General features: G+C 35.6%; 1 pseudogene; it reads left to right on the plus strand.

Annotated features, from left to right (window-relative positions):
• Positions 1 to 7: 7 nt before the first annotated feature.
• LOC140502666 (ribonuclease P protein subunit p38-like) lies at positions 8 to 4,583 on the plus strand (annotated as a pseudogene).
• Positions 4,584 to 16,541: the final 11,958 nt, after the last annotated feature.

Here is a 16,541-nt window from a genome sequence, read left to right on the forward strand (position 1 = left end):
ACTGCTTATGGGCAATAGTTATGAATCAGTGCCTGCTGCAACCAATGCCAGCAAAGCATCCCCTGTAACACCTTTCCTACAAGTTGCCCAACCCTCTTATTGTTTCTGTGATGAGAACTCCAGAAGCTGCCACTTCTGTTGTTTCAGGTCCAACCTCTAAGGTCCAACTTGTGCTCCTGCTTTGTTATAAACCTGACCCCACCTTCTGGTTATAGAATTCACCTTTGTGCTTCTTGAATTGTCTTAGCTTGAAAATAATGTCTGATGACTTTTTTTTGGCTCTGTTACTCCAATATTTGATTTGAAGAGATATTTTAAAGTTGTTTGGAGGGCACTGTTGGGAGAACTCAGTTGGGCTGCAGTCCATGCTCTGGTATTTGACTCCTCCCTCTAAAATAAGTGGAGTATTTCGTCTCATTCTTGTGGAATCATGATTTGTCATTGCTTTAATACGATTCTAAAGTATTTAAAAGTAGTTTCTTAATGCTCTAATCATCATGTTAATTGTTCAACTAGTTTTGTTTGCTTTGTTCTGCATCTATTCATAACGCTCTTCTCAATTGCTTTGGAAATTATTCATTTCATCATTTTTTATAACATTACTATTTCATTGAATTAATATATCACAATTTATTTAGTCATCCCAACATGTCCATGATTTTTGGCTACCATGAAAACCTTAATTATATATATTTTTGTTGTTGATGAACTGTATTTTAAATGGTACATTATTGGGCATCTCACTTTCAAGTATTACTCAAATTAGGTATTGTCTCTCAATTTTTCTAGTGAGCTCATCTTTTAATAGAAGTATTCATGGTAGTCCTAAATGTAAACAGTTAAACTAGATATAACATTGTGTAATAGGCATATCACTAGAAATGGTGTTATAGGGATCTGCATTTGAATCCTATCTCAAAAACTTGTTAGATCCATGACGTTAAACAATGGACTCAACTTTTCTTGGCCTCAATTTGCTCATCTGTCCAATGAGGAAATTTAATCTGATAATGAATAAGGTCCTTTTCAGCTCTAAATCTGTGATTCTATGATCAACAAATCTATGACCTAAATGAAATATGTCTGTAATGATATATTTCCATAAGCATTCTTTTCTCTGATGTGCAAAAGAAAACTAAAGAGCTGGATGTGCTGATGCATGTCTGTGTTCCATGACACTGATAGACTGAGGCTGGTGAGTTTCTTGAGTGCAGGAGTTCTGAGCAACTGTGGACTAAGTTGATCAGATATCTGCAAAAGTCTTATCATTGACACTGTGAGTGACTATGAGAGGTTTTGGGGAAGGTGAGATGATCAGGCTTCCTAAGACATGGAACTGGTCCTCACCTGGACCATTGCACTTCCAGCCTATACAAGACAGGGAGCCCCAGTTTTCCCTGCCCTTCTTCCCCATAAGAAAAGAAAGCTGAAGAATGGATCATAAGTAAGTCTATTGGTTTCATGGAGATGTTCCCAATGTTATAAGAATTTTCAAATACTTGAATTCTCAGTAACCAAAATTATAGTATTTAAAGCATGTTATATAAAAAATTAGCATGACCTAGAAACATTAGCATAGCAAATAAGCTTTCTGTAGTCTTGACAGAATTTTTGAGCTAGTAATCAGAGCTCTGAAGAGCTCTGAAGAAATGATTTTCTTCTTTGTAAATGAGTTTTATGTAAGCATTTGAATAGTACCTTGGCAAGTCATTCCCCAATTGATAAATGGTCAAAGGATATGAATAGGTAGTTTTCAGAGGGAGAAATTGAAGCTATTTATAGTCATCTGAAAAAAAAAGCTCCAAATCAGTGCTGATTAGAGAGAGGCAAATAAAAGCAACCAGATTACACTTATCAGATTGGCTAACACAACAAAACAAGAAAATGATAATTGTTGGAGAAGATGTGGGAAAATTAGAACACTAATTTATTGCTGGTGAAGCTGTGAGCTGCTTCAACCATTATGGAGAGCAACTTGAAACTATACCCAAAGGGCAAAATTATGCACACCGTTTTTTCCAGCAGTACTACTTCTAGGTCTGTATCCCAAAGAGATCATAAAAATTGGGAAAAGGACCCACCTGTACAAAAATATTTATAGCAGCTCTTTTGGTAATGACCAAGAAGTAGAAATTGAGGGGATGCCCACAAATTGGAAAATGGCTGAACAAGTTATGGTATATGGATCTAATGAAATACTATTGTGCTACAAAAATGATGAGCAGGCAAACCTCAGAAAAACCTGGAAAGACTTCTATGAACTGATGCTGAGTGAAGTGAACAGAAACAGGAGAACATTCTGTACAGTAATAGCAGCTGTGTGTGATGACTGATTTTGATAGACTTAGCCATTATCAGCAATACAAAGACCTGAAACAATTCCACAGTTACAGTTGATAAGCATTTTCCTGAAGATTAATCTAAATCTATACTGTTGCATTTTAGCCCAGGACTAAATTTCTATTGCTGGGGTTCTAGTTTCAATCTGTTGCTATAATCAGCGGGGGACATTGAAGTTAATTTTATTAATACATAAAAGACCTGAGTGTGCGTGTGTGAGGGAAAATACCATCCAAATCCAGAGAAAGAACCCTGGAGTCAGAAGGCAGAGCAAACCAGACTATTTTATTTCTTGTTTGTTTGTTTTGATTTTTTCTTATGGTTTCTCTCATTCATTATATGTCTTCTATACAACACAACTAATATGAAAATGTGATTAATAGGAATGTATGTGAAGAAAAGTTTGAAAAGTTATTGGAACAAATATAGACCTGGAAATGCAGAAAATCTAATAACTTTTTCTTAAAAAATAATTATGAGAGTTTAAAATTGAATGTTTACTTTCTGCTTATGAGATACTTGCCAAAGTAGCAAGAAGAAAATCAAATATTGATACTCAGTTAACTGAAGTAAGAAACATGGTGGTCTTGGAATTAGAGAGATTAGGGTTTAAACCTTGCCTTTACTGCCTACCAACTGTGAGAGATTGAAGAAGTCACCACATTTCTATTTGGTTCAAGCAGTTGCCTTTGATTTTTCCTTTCAATCATAGGTTGTGTGCAATCTAAACTGGTGGGGAGAGTTCTCAGTGTGATTAAGACACACACACACACTCAGGTCTTTTAGGTATTAATAAAATTAACTTCAATGTCCCCCCCTGATTATAGCAACAGATTGAAATTAGAACCCCAGCAAGAGAAATTTAGTCCTGGACTAAAATGCAATAGTATAGATTTAGATTTATCTTCAGGAAAATGCTTATCCACTGTAATTGTGGAATCATTTTCATTGTCAGATTTTAGAAAAATAAGTTTTTCTTGTACATGAAAAAATATTTTTGAAGGCCAGTTAATTTTATGACTAAGGTTTTAGTGATTATCTTGAATAAATAATTAAGATAGAAAAACTTTGAAGTGGAAATGAAATTTTAGCATTTAAAATGCATTTAAATAATCCCAATAATGTAATGCATGACCTATACCAATGTTATTTAATTTTCATTGAAGTTGATTTTAAGAGAACTGTAATTTTGTTCTTTATTTTATTATATTTTCACCCCCAAATAGTTGATGGTTATTGCTGTCATTAAAAATCATTACTGTGTCTTCTTTCTCTTTCAGGAAGGGGCAGGTCATGCACATGCTCCCTTTGAGGTGACCTAGAAGCTGAAGCCCAGCTTGTGGGGAGACTGGAGGAGCTGGAGCAACTTTTTAGTGTCAAGGAACGTTCGAGATAGCTGCAGCATCAGGGAAGGGAATTGATATGAAAACAACATAATTTACTGTAAAGATATCACTAAATAACCTATATATTATCAAGTATATATACTATATTTGGAAGTGCATAAGTGATACACACTTCATATTATAGACACTGGAAGAAAGATTTAAACATGTTGGACTTCAAAAGATTGAGAATCTAAAGAAGAAAAAAAAATGGCCTTTTCCAAAAAGACAAACCAAAAAAAAAAGAGTACTGTTGATAATGATGAAGTTTCAAAGAAAAATGAAACAGAAATCAGCCAGAAAGTACCAGGATGGACTTCTGTACATATCAGGAAACAATTTGCTATTGGAATTATGTTACCAGAGCTCTAGAGAAAAATAAACTTCCTTTAGTCCTTGTGTGCAAATCTGTCAAACCTGCTATAATGACCTCCCACTTGATTCAGTTGAATATCAGCTGGGCTGTATCTGCTTGCCAGGTTCCTCACCTTAGTGATAGTATGGCACCTGTTATTGGTTTAAAGTGTGTTCTAACTCTGGGTTTCAGAAAAATAAAAAACACTGGAGCCTTTGTTGATGACTGAAAAAACTATAATTCCCAGGGTAGGTAGTTCACATGTGCCATGACTTTAAGACAAAACTAAAGATTCCCTGTAAGATACAGAATCTGAAACTTTCAAAATACAAGATGCATGTGTTTTAGAAATCTCCTTTGAAGAGTTTACTAAAAATAAGTGGAAATTTGTTGAATGTCAAGAAGATACTTCTGCTGTAAATTTATAGCCACTAAAAATAAAGAAACTGATTCCAAATCCCAATAAGATAAGGAAGCCACCAAAAAATAAAAAAAAATGTTAAAATAACATGTGAAACATAATTTGTAAAATATTTTTCATAGTTAAAACTAATTTCTAAAAATGAAAAAAATCATTACTGTGTATTTAATTCTACATGATATACTAGTAGGTAGATGCTTGCAAAATGCATTAAATAGAATCAAGGTTTAGAGTTCAGGAGGAACTTTTAGAAATCACTTAATATAAAATACCCTTTTTTACAGATGAGCAAATTGAGTCTCAAGGAAGTTAAATAACTTCTCCAAAATCAATGTATTTCAGCTACAGAGCTTGAAGTAGAACTCTACACTATTGATTTTTCAAGCAAGTACTCTTTCTACTTCACTCTAATAATACTGTGGATGAGAAATCAGTGTTATTTCATTTTGGTCCTTACTTGAAGACATTCATATAACCATTTTCCCCATGGTTGGTTATTCTGAAGAGTAACCACTTCTAATGAGAAAACAAAGGAAAGAAAAGAAGATACTACACAGAATGAGATACTGAGTCCTGCTCTAAATTAGTACATTGATGCAAAAATATAAAAAACATATAGAGAATTGTATTTGAAGTATATGTGATTTCCTTTTTATGAACTAGTGAGATCCAGAAAAAGTTTTGCTAAAAAGTCATCCTCTGTGAAAAACTGCCGAGTATCCCTGAGTTACATCTCTGGCAATAGTCTACTTTACTCGTACTTAAAAGCTTGAGGAAGTGGAGAGAGATAACTTTTCATATTCTCTTGTCAACTGTGACTACCTGAGAGCCTAGAGAAGTAAGAAGAAAAGATTAGAAAGTGATTGGAGCAGAAACAGGATACATGGAGAAACTCCATTTATTTTTGTCTGAAAGGGAAAATAAATGGTAAAGATCTGTGAGTTAGTTTTTTGTGTGTGTTTTTTCAAAAAAAAGGAAAAGTGTTTAGTCACATATGAAATTAGAAATAGGAAGCCAATTAGGAAAGTATGTTGTGTATAATATACATTATGTTGGGGAAGAGGAATTTAAAGGAAGTTGGGTTCACTTGAATTTTAGTAATATACATTAAATTAACATTTCCCCTTAAAACCAAAATCCTTGTCTCATGAGAACTATTTATTTTAGAATTTGAGAAGGAAAAACCAAAGGTCATTCCTCAACTCTAACGATTTGGAGGCTTTGAACTTTTCCTAGCTGACTCAAATGTCATGAGTTATCCTCCTTTGTAGCTATTATTCTAATATAGTGAATTTTAATGACACTGTGTACATATTAGCACCATCTGTCCTTGACCTTCTTAAATGAGAAGTTACTCAACCTTTGACAATGTCTCCAAACACTACTCAGGTTTCTAAATGATCACTAATAGATTTGCTATTTTGCCCTTTCTTTACTGAGCCTGCCTTTATGTTGTTTCTTTCATGTTTATGTGTGCCTTAAAATATAACAATCAGTCAAACTTGAGTGTTATTTTTAAGAACATAAACTTATTTATAATTTTTCTTCCTTTTCTCTTTTTTTTTTTTTTTTTGCAGGGGATACAATTAACAACTCTTTTCATTTAGCATCAGGTACAAATGTCTATTGGGAAGTAGACTTTTCTATTTTAACATTCACTTTTACAAAGTGTTCTGCCACAAGGTCTTCCAAGAAGAATTCCTATTTTAAAACAATAGGAGCATGTGACCTCCAATAAACTAATAGAATGCTGGCTTTCTCCATTCCAGACAAATAACTTCTCAAGGACTGTATATCATGGCTAGGAAGGTGCTACCCTTTATTTAGGAAAAGAACCTAGTCCTTCTTGGAACTTAGTCCTGTGAAACTTTAGGGGATCATGTTCACATTAGGCAAAGCTAGATGAAGAAGGGATATAATCATCTGTGACTGCAACCCCAGTGCTAGAAGTTGCTCTGGGTCAAATAACGTAGTTCCTAGAAGAGTGGAGCTAGGGACACTTAGTTATAAGTTTTGTGAATGGCCTGTGTTCTTTTTCTGATCATATTTTTTTGTTTAAAGGTCATTGTTAATAAAATGCTACAACCTCAGCATGTCTCATATCATATCATAGTGAGGCTCATGTATAAACAGATGAATAAATAGGAGATACAACTATAATATATGGAGAAAGCTTCTCATGCCAATGATGGAACCAGTTTCATTAACACATGGGCATATCCCTTTATTTTAATTTATAAATAAAATGACAACTTATTTTGTACTATATAAGGTCTAGTAGTTGCTTGGAATAAACAACACTCTTCAGGGCAATTCAAGACACTTGCCACTTTTTAGTCAGCAGAGTACGTGATTGATAACTATGAAAAGGAATTTACTATGAATTAAAATATTGTGAGGACTAAATGAAAACATACGTAATGTTCTTTACAAAATTTAAATGAAGGGGGCAGAGCCAAGATGGAGGAGTAGAAACACACAAATACGCTAGCTCCAAACCCACAGCCCATGAAATATCTGTAGAAAAGAGCTGTCAATAAATTCGGGAGCAGGAGAAGCCACAGAAGCGGAGCAGACGTGATTTCTGTTCCAGAGAGCCTGAAAACCTCTCGCAAATGGTTCTTCATGCTGCGGACGCGGAGCAGAGCCCAGCCCTGTATTGACTGCCTAGCACCGAGAAGAGCAGATCCGAGCAGGCTTCAGGGACAGAATCTCCAGCAGCCGCGTGGGTCCCTCCACTCACAGGTGACAAGGGTTGGTGGGAGGCTCTCTTTGGCGGGTCGAGAGAGGCGTGGGGACCCCCCATGACTCAGGGCCCCTCGGGAGGCAGCAACGGAGGTGAGAGCAGACCGGGGCTCTCCAAGCAGGCAGGAGCCTGGATCCATTGTTGAAGGTCTCTGCATAAACCCCCTGAGGGAACTGAGCCCTTGTGGTGGCCCTGCCCCCACCCAGGCAGCTGAACTTGATCTCACACTGAATAGCAGCCCTGCCCCCACCCAAAGCCCTGAGGCTGGGAAGCAGCATTTGAGTCTCAGACCCCAAGTGCTGGCTGGGAGGATCTGGAGGCCAAGTGGGTGTGAAGAGAATATTCAGAAGTCAAGTCACTGGCTGGGAAAATGCCCAGAAAAGGGAAAAAACCAAGACTATAGAGGGTTACTTTCTTGGTGAACAGGTTTCTTCTCCCCTCCTTTCTGATGAGGAAGAGCGGTGCTCACCATCAAGAAAAGACATGGAAGTCAGGGCTTCTGCATCCCAGCCCACTCAGTGGGCTCAGACCATGGAAAAGCTCAAAGAGGGCTCAGAAAATTTTGAAAATTATGTTAGAGGACTGGAGGAAAAACAGGAAAGAGCAATCAAAGACATGTAAGCAAAGTATGAACAGTAGATCAGCACCCTACTAAAGGAGACCCCAAAAAATGCTGAAGAAAATAACACCCTGAAAAATAGGCTAACTCAATTGGCAAAGGAGGTTCAAGAAGCCAATGAGGAGAAGAATGCTTTCAAAAGCAGAATTAGCCTAATGGAAAAGGAGATTCAAAAGCTCACTGAAGAAAATAGTTCTTTCAAAATTAGAATGGAACAGATGGAGGCTAAGGACTTTATGAGAAACCAAGAAATCACAAAACAAAACCAAAAGAATGAAAAAATGGAAGATAATGTGAAATATCTCATTGGAAAAACAACTGACCTGGAAAATAGATCCAGGAGAGACAATTTAAAAATTATGGGCCTACATGAAAGCCAGGATCAAAAAAAGAGCCTAGACATCATCTTTCATGAAATTATCAAGGAAAACTGCCCTAGTATTCTAGAACCAGAGGGCAAAATAAGTATTTAAAGAATCCACTGATCACCACCTGAAAAAAATCCCAAAACAGAAACTCCTAGGAACATTGTGGCCAAATTCCAGAGTTCCCAGGTCAAGGAGAAAATATTGCAAGCAGCTGGATAGAAACAATTCAAGTATTGTGGAAATACAATCCGGATAACACAAGATCTAGCAGCTTCTACATTAAGGGATTGAAGGGAATGGAATAGGATATTCCAGAAGTCAAAGGAACTAGGCTTAAAACCAAGAATCACCTACCCAGCAAAACTGAGTATAATACTTCAGGGGAAAAATTGGTCTTTCAATGAAATAGAGGACTTTCAAGCATTCTTGATGAAAAGACCAGAGCTGAAAAGAAAATTTGACTTTCAAACACAAGAATGAAGAGAAGCATGAAAAGGTGAACAGCAAAGAGAAGTCATAAGGGACTTATAAAAATTGAACTGTTTACATTCCTACATGGAAAGACAATATTAGTAACTCTTGAAACTATTCAATATCTGGGTACTGGGTGGGATTACACACACACACACATGCACATGCACACACACATAGAGACAGAGTGTGCAGAGTGAATTGAATAGGATGGGATCATATCTTAAAAAAAATGAAATCAAGCAGTGAGAGAGAAATATATGGGAGGAGAAAGGGAGAAATGGAATGGGGCAAATTATCTCTCATAAAAGAGGCAAGCAAAAGACTTTTTTAGTTTGGGGGAAAAAAGGGGAGGTGAGAGAAAAACATGAAGTTTACTCTCATCACATTACACTAAAGGAAGGAATAAAATGCGCACTCATTTTGGTATGAAAACCTATCTTGCAATACAGGAAAGTGGGGGATAAGGGGATAAACAGGGTCGGGGGGGACGATGGAAGGGGGGGCATGGGAAGGAGGGTGCAATTTGAGGTCGATACTCACGGGAAGGGACAGGATCAAAGGAGAGAATAGAAGTAATTGGGGGCAGGATAGGATGGAGGGAAATATAGTTAGTCTTATACAACACGACTATTATGGAAGTCATTTGCAAAACTACACAGATTTGGCCTATATTGAATTGCTTGCCTTCCAAATGGAGGGGGAGGGGAGGGAGGGAGGAAAGGAAGTTGGAACTCAAAGTTTTAGGAACAACTGTCGAGTACTGTTCTTGACACTAGGAAACAAGAAATACAGGTAAAGGGGTATAGAAAGTTATTTGGCCCAACAGGACAGAGGAGAGGATGGAGACAAGGGCAGAGAGGAATGATGGAGGAGAGAGCAGATTGGTGATGGGGACAATTGGAATGCTCGGTGTTTTGGGGTGGGGGGAGGGGCCAAGGGGGGAGAAAATTTGGAGCCCAAAAGTCTGTGAAAATGAATGTTAAAAGTTAAATAAAAAAAAAAATAAATGAAGTGGATCAGAAGTCCCTGATAAAATTGAGTTTACATAAATAATTACCTAAAAACATAAAAACAGATAGTTACAAGGTTTCACAAATTACATAATAAAAATACATAGTCTTGACTATTTGATAAAGGCAAATTCTCTGAGTACTGATGTCCCTGATTTCCTTTAAGTTCCAACCAAAATTTCCCCTTCTAAAGGAAATCTCCCCTGCTCTTGAAATTACAGAACTTTTAATCTGGTAATTATTTTCTAATTATCCTGTATATAACTTTCTTTGTATATATTTGTTTATGTGGTATCTACTCTGTTAGAGTGTAAACTCCTTGAAAGAGCAGTGGTTTTGGCTCTTTTTGTATCTCCAGTGTTTACCATATTACCTGGCACATATTAGACTCCTAATAAAAGTTTACTCATTAATTGAATGATTAGTTGTGGTTTTACTCTGCTATAGTAGAAGGGTTGGTTATTGATATGTAAATAAACATCTCTCGTATGTGGCCACTAATGCATCATGTTTGAACTTTTCTTCTGTCCCTGTTGATGATATGTGTTTATAGGAGTATGTATGCCTTACATTTATGGAGAAAGAAGTTCTATTGTAAATTAACAATATTCTACACTATGAAATTCTAGTGAACATCTTTGACTTGAACTGATACTGTCATATAGCTGACTCTTAAAGATAAATTTTTTGTAGGGGCTCAGGAGCCTCTGGAGTGGGACTCACAAAATACCTTGAACTCAGGGTCGCCTAAGGGATCAATCCTGAAAATATAATATGAAGTAGTTGCTCTGCAAAGCAGTGTAATGGAATGCATAAATGTGAGTGATGATAATGATGATGAAGCCATTCTTATAGAAACAGTCACAAAACTGGTTTTAAAGTTTATGGAGATTCTTCATTATTCCACCATTCAAGAAAACCCCAATCAAATTTCATTTCATTACCTATTCTATTGCTATTGACTTGACAGTCTCACCAAATACCTTGCTGCTGTTTGTGTGTATCCCTTTCTCTTTCCCATACCTTACTCCCTTCTCTTCTGGAACCATAGTCAACTAAACTCTGCTATTATTTCTCGATAGAATATGTTAAAATCATCCCCTGTTGCCCCACTCATCATTCTTTTAACCAAAGTAACCATCTCCGTCCACCACTGCCCTATGTGTGGTCTCCCCATAGAATGCAACAGTTCTAAAGACAGGGGCTGTCTTTTGAATTTGTGTCCTCAAGACTTAGAACTATGTTTGGCACTTAGTAAGTGCTTAATAAATACCTTAAATTTATATTTCACATGAGAATAAGTTGATGACCTTAGGGACTTCTATCTTAAGCAGGAAATGCATTAACTGTTTTCCAGTATTTGAAGTTTTTTTTATGTTAGGTAAAAAAAAAAAAAAAAAGAAAGAAGACAAAATCTGCTTCCTTGGAAAAATAATAGAATATAATCACCATTGAAAGCCACCACAATGCAAATTTCAGTGAAATAAAATAAGAGACTTCCTAATAATTAGATTTGTCTGAAATTGCCATGAACTACATTGACTTCGTGAATTACCCATCCATAGAACTTGTGTTTGGGTTGAGGTTCTAAGACCACATGTTGAAGATATTTCAGAGGGCATTTATGCATTACATAGGATTGACTGGATGATATCTGAGGTGTGATAAAATTAGGTGAATCTCTATTAATCCTAATTCCCATTACTCCATCTACATCTTTTCCACTAGTCATGAAGTTAAAACAACATAATTGGTGTCAATATTGACCTGAATCTGAATCTCTCAAATCACTCCATTGAGTTTAGTTTTAGCCAGAGATTTAATAATTTAAAAAAGACTTCTAATCTTCTCCATTCATATGCCAGATAATTGTAGAAATGATTCATTAAGTTTAAGACTTCTTTCCACCAACGATTTTTTTTTTCAGATTGTGAAGGCTTTTGGTGACAGCACATCATGAAGACCATCTTTGCTGTGTCAAAAACAGGTTCTGATCAGCACTGATGGAGTTACAGGTATCAACGAAATTACAGGTCCTTGAAGTTTAGAAATATTTGAATACTACTTTTTTTATTTTTCTTCATCTTTTAAATGGGTTACATAAATTAATTTATCTCACAGGAACATTGAAGCTTAAGGAATAGAAATATTTGGATAAAATTTGGTATTTAGGGAACCACATTATGATATATATTTACTTAGATTATTATATTTTTACTTAGTAAGATTTTTCAGTATGTAATCTTTAAGTCATCCTCTGAGAGGCATCCTTTTTAAACACCAGCTTTCTCTGTAAAATGTTGAAGAAAAGAATCTCTCATCTCTACAATTGATTCTCATGCAGCAACACTCTTGACCATTTTCAATATGAGGGTCATTCTGACAACAACACAGACACCTTTGACCTCTAAGTAATTAATGGCCTTTCTCTTCATTCTAATGAATACTTTCTTTACTCTCCTTACCCTCTGTAACCTTAATACAAACCCCACCACTGTTAAATACTCCTTTCCTCTAGACTGCAATTGTCTCCCACTCTCTAATGTCATGGTTTCACTTCAACCAATGCTATTGAAACACTTTACCTTTTATTATTACACCTTTTAGGGCTAAAACTGTTCTGTGGTGGATTTGAGAGTTCAATTTGTATTTCTTTGTTTTTTTTTTCTGTAATCCTTATCATTAAAAAAAATTACCCTGACCTTCAACTGTGTAAGTTTTAGTTAATGATGATAATCCTGTTTTGTTTTGTCTTCTGTCTGTAAAAAAAAATCGTATGTGTTGATTTCAATTTCCTGAAGAGAGATATTTTAAAGGGACACATGCTGTTTTCTAGATAATGTATGTGCAAAAGACCACTCACATACATTTCCCTTCTAGAAGACAATGATGCGTATATGGCTTTTGCCTCTATGTTGAGCTTCCCTTTGAGTCTAAGATATTCTTTTGCAATTTCTTTTGGAAACAGGCTATATAGTATGATTTTGCAAACCAAGGTCAGAATAGGTTATTAACTGAAAACACATTAATATGTGAGTGGTGTGATAACAAAACAGAAGACAGGAAGAATACCTTCATATTCTTAAATTTCCTATATGCCCTATAAAGATGGCTCAAAATTATTAGAAAAAAATAAATGAAAACTTATAAAACAGTGAGCTTGCTATCATGTTTATATGGGTAGTAAGCTGGCCTCAGAACCAAGAAATTCCTCTTCTTACACATTCTAACTCTGTGATCACAGGCAAGTCCTTTACCTTTCTATTTTCCAGGCAATGATCATAAGACTCCAAGTTCCAGAGAGGTTGGCATCTAATATTGGTAGATCTTGACAATAAAATATTATGCAGTATTATAGTAATGTTTTTTGGGAGGAAGAAGAACTTTGTTATAATTTTTTTTTTGAAAAGTGATAGCTTGATAGTCATTCGTCTGTAGTATCACTTCTGTGTAGGCATCTGGACAGGGGCTCATCTGTGTCTTTTCACAAGTCAAGTAGGAAATTCTGATTTCTCCCTACACCTGTTAAATTCTGGTTTTAGGCAAAAATAAGTGCTTGTCATTTTTTTAACTTCTTCAAAAATTGTGCACTAACGATTGGGGGAATTGGAGAAGGTCTTGTGTAGGTGTTTGTTCTTCAGTTTAACCTAAAATAAATTAAGGAAGAGATGAATCTAAGAAGGGATTAGTGCGCTGCAATCATGAGGGCTATATGCTCTAAGGAAGAAGGAATATGGTGTAAGAAAGGCCAGTTTGATTGGAATGTAGAGTGAATGAGAGGTCATAATATGAAATCATTCTGAAAAGAATTGGAGCTAGATTTTAAAGGGCTTTAAATGATAAATAGCATTTTTTGTATTTTATTATAGATGTTATAGGGAACAAATTATATTTCTTGAATAAAGAAATGATACAGTTAGATCTATGATTTAGGAACCTAACTTTGGCAACTATAGGGAAGATGAAATAGAAATAGAATTAGCTAATTCCAGGGCCACAGATCAGGAGGCTATTGCAGTGTTCCAGGAAAGAAGAGATGAGAGCTTGAGATAGAGAAGTGATTAGTCCAGATGGGCAGAGGGGAAGAGTAAGGTAGAATTTAGAGATGTTGTAAAAATAGAATGTTGTAAAAATAAGAATATCACTGGAAATAGAAAAATTTTAATTAAATTAGGAAGTTTAGACCTTAAAAAATAAGTTATACATAATACAAATTTATAGATCTATATCTAATTACTTTTCTTTCTTTTCCACTGGGGAGGAAAGGTATGGGGGAAGTAGCTGAAGTGAATAAACATTTGTATAGTGCCCACTATGTGCCAGGCATTGTGTTAAGTAAGTGTTTTTATATAAATATCTCTTTTGATACAAGGTATATGGAAATGTTATTCTTCCTCTCTTTTCTTGGTGCTGGCTAAATAAGAAATTAAACAACACATATGCATATATGAATATAAATATACGTTTATATTTGTGTATACATGTGTATATATGTATGTGTGTATTCCATAGGAAAATTCAAATTATTGGATGTGTGGTTGTGAGGGAGAAGGAAATGTCAAGGATGGTTGTGATGTTTTAAATATGGATGAATTGAATCAATCAGTTGGCAATCATTTATTAAGTGTCTATTACATTTCAGGTAGTGTGATGAGTGCTAGGTCAACTTAATCTAGTCAATGAACATTTATTAATTGCCTGTTGTATGTCAGACACTATCTCAAGCACCAGGCATACACATATGCTAAAAGAAAAAAAAGTACCTGCCCTTCAGGATATTACTTTCTAATAGAGAAGATAACATACAAAAGAAGACTAAAAATCAGTAGAAAGAAAGGGAGGCACCAAGGGAGTGGGGCAGAGAGCACAGTGGATATGTTGAGAAGTCCAAAATGAAGTCAGTGAGATGGAAATGAGGAGGCATTAAGGTCTAAGTATATAAATAGAAAAAAAATGAAATAACCCCTATTCTCAAACAGCCTACATTCTACTGAGAGGAATCAACAAACAGCATTATATTTAGAATAAATATAAAGATGCATAAAAGAAAGACTATTGGAGGTTGAGTGGATCAGAAATGACTTCATTTAGAAACCAGTATTTACACTGCATCTTGAAGAAGGATTCTATGAAGAAAAAGGTGAGGAAGCACAAGAGGGGCAAAGGCAGGAGATGGAGTGGCATGGGAAAGAATCAAAGAAATTCCAGTTTCATTGTTTTGAAGCAAGTAGAAGACAAAGTAAGAAGACTGGAAAGATAGATCATGAAGAGCTTAAAAATGGAGACAAAGAAGTTTGCATTTTTTTCTCTAAATGCCATAAGAAATCACTGCTACTTATTAACCAGGGTAGTAAAAATAGAAGTTGGGATAACATGTGGGCTCAGACACTATTCTTCATGAAGTTTTCTGCAATTTCTCATAAACCACCAAATTTTTCCTTCTCAAATGTAATTGTTAATATATTTCACCAATCAATCCCTTTTAAGTCATCCATATGATTTCCTTCTCCTTTTTTCAGCTAAATTCTTTCTCTCTTGTCAACAACCCTCACTCACAGGAGCTAAAAGTAAAAAACTGAGTTTAGACTTGTTAAATTGGGTTGAAGGGAACAGGTGTAAAAGATATTGTCAAGATATACTCAGCAGAATTTGACATGTGATTGGATGTGAGGATGGAGAGGGGAAGGAGTTGGCAGAGTCAAAAATTATTCCAAGATTATATGTCTATGGGACTGGGAGAATGGTGATGCTGCCAATAAAAAAAAAAAAAAACAAAATAACATGAAATTGAAGGGCAGCTAAAATTTTAGGGAGAAAGTAATGAGTTCGTTTTCAGCCACATTGAGTTTGTGATCCAAAAAGAATATCCATCATATGCTTAACAACATAGATCAAAAGCTCATAGGAGAAGAATACAAGCTGGATAGACAGAATTTGAAGTAATTTTCATAGGGGCATTAATAGTATCCTTTAAACCTTTGTAAAAAGATAAAAACACTAAAATGAGTTATATAGATGAAGCAAAGGAGATGATTTAGGACAGGCCTGAAGGAATGGGAAGAGATAGATGAACATTGAAGGAAACTAAGAAAGATTGGTCTGGAAGTTAGGAAAAAAATGAGCAGAGGAGCCAAGACATAGAAGTGGAGTTAAGTAAGACTATCAGAAAGAAAAGGGTAGTCAACAGTGTCCAATACTACGCAAAAGTCAGAAATAACGGCTGTCTCTCTTTCTCTTTCTCTGTCTCTGTCTCTGTCTCTGTCTCTCTCTCTCTCTCCCCTTCTCTCTTTCGCTCTCTCTCTGTCTGTCTCCTAATCCAGCTTTCATGCTGCCACTAAGTTTATATGTCTTATGCAAAGATGTAATCACATTGGTATATTAATCAAAATCTTTAATATCTACCTTTGACCTACAGAATAAATTTCATGCTCCTACCCTAAGTTTATGATAAAACTCATCATAATCTGTACCACTCCACCTTTATAGCTTAATTTCGTGTTACTTGAGTTTTTGGTCTATATTGTAGTCAAACTGTACAATTAAGTATTCAACATACATGCTTTATACTTTCCCACGTTTCTGCTTTTGCTCAGACTTTTTTTTGTACCTGAAATGGCCTCTTACCTCCACCTATTGAAATAGTAAGTATCCTTTAAAGTTCCACTAAATAGCTATATATACCATTAAGTATTCTGTGATGTTCCCAGTTATTAAAGACCTTTCCCCACTGAGATCTTACATAGTAGTTTGCATCTCTCTTATGAGTAACAGCATGGAGTAGTGAATAGGCCAGAATATGGAATCAAATGACCTAAGTTTATCA

This window comes from Notamacropus eugenii, chromosome 4, assembly GCF_028372415.1.
Source record: "Notamacropus eugenii isolate mMacEug1 chromosome 4, mMacEug1.pri_v2, whole genome shotgun sequence".
In the NCBI taxonomy this organism is placed as follows: Eukaryota; Metazoa; Chordata; class Mammalia; order Diprotodontia; family Macropodidae; genus Notamacropus; species Notamacropus eugenii.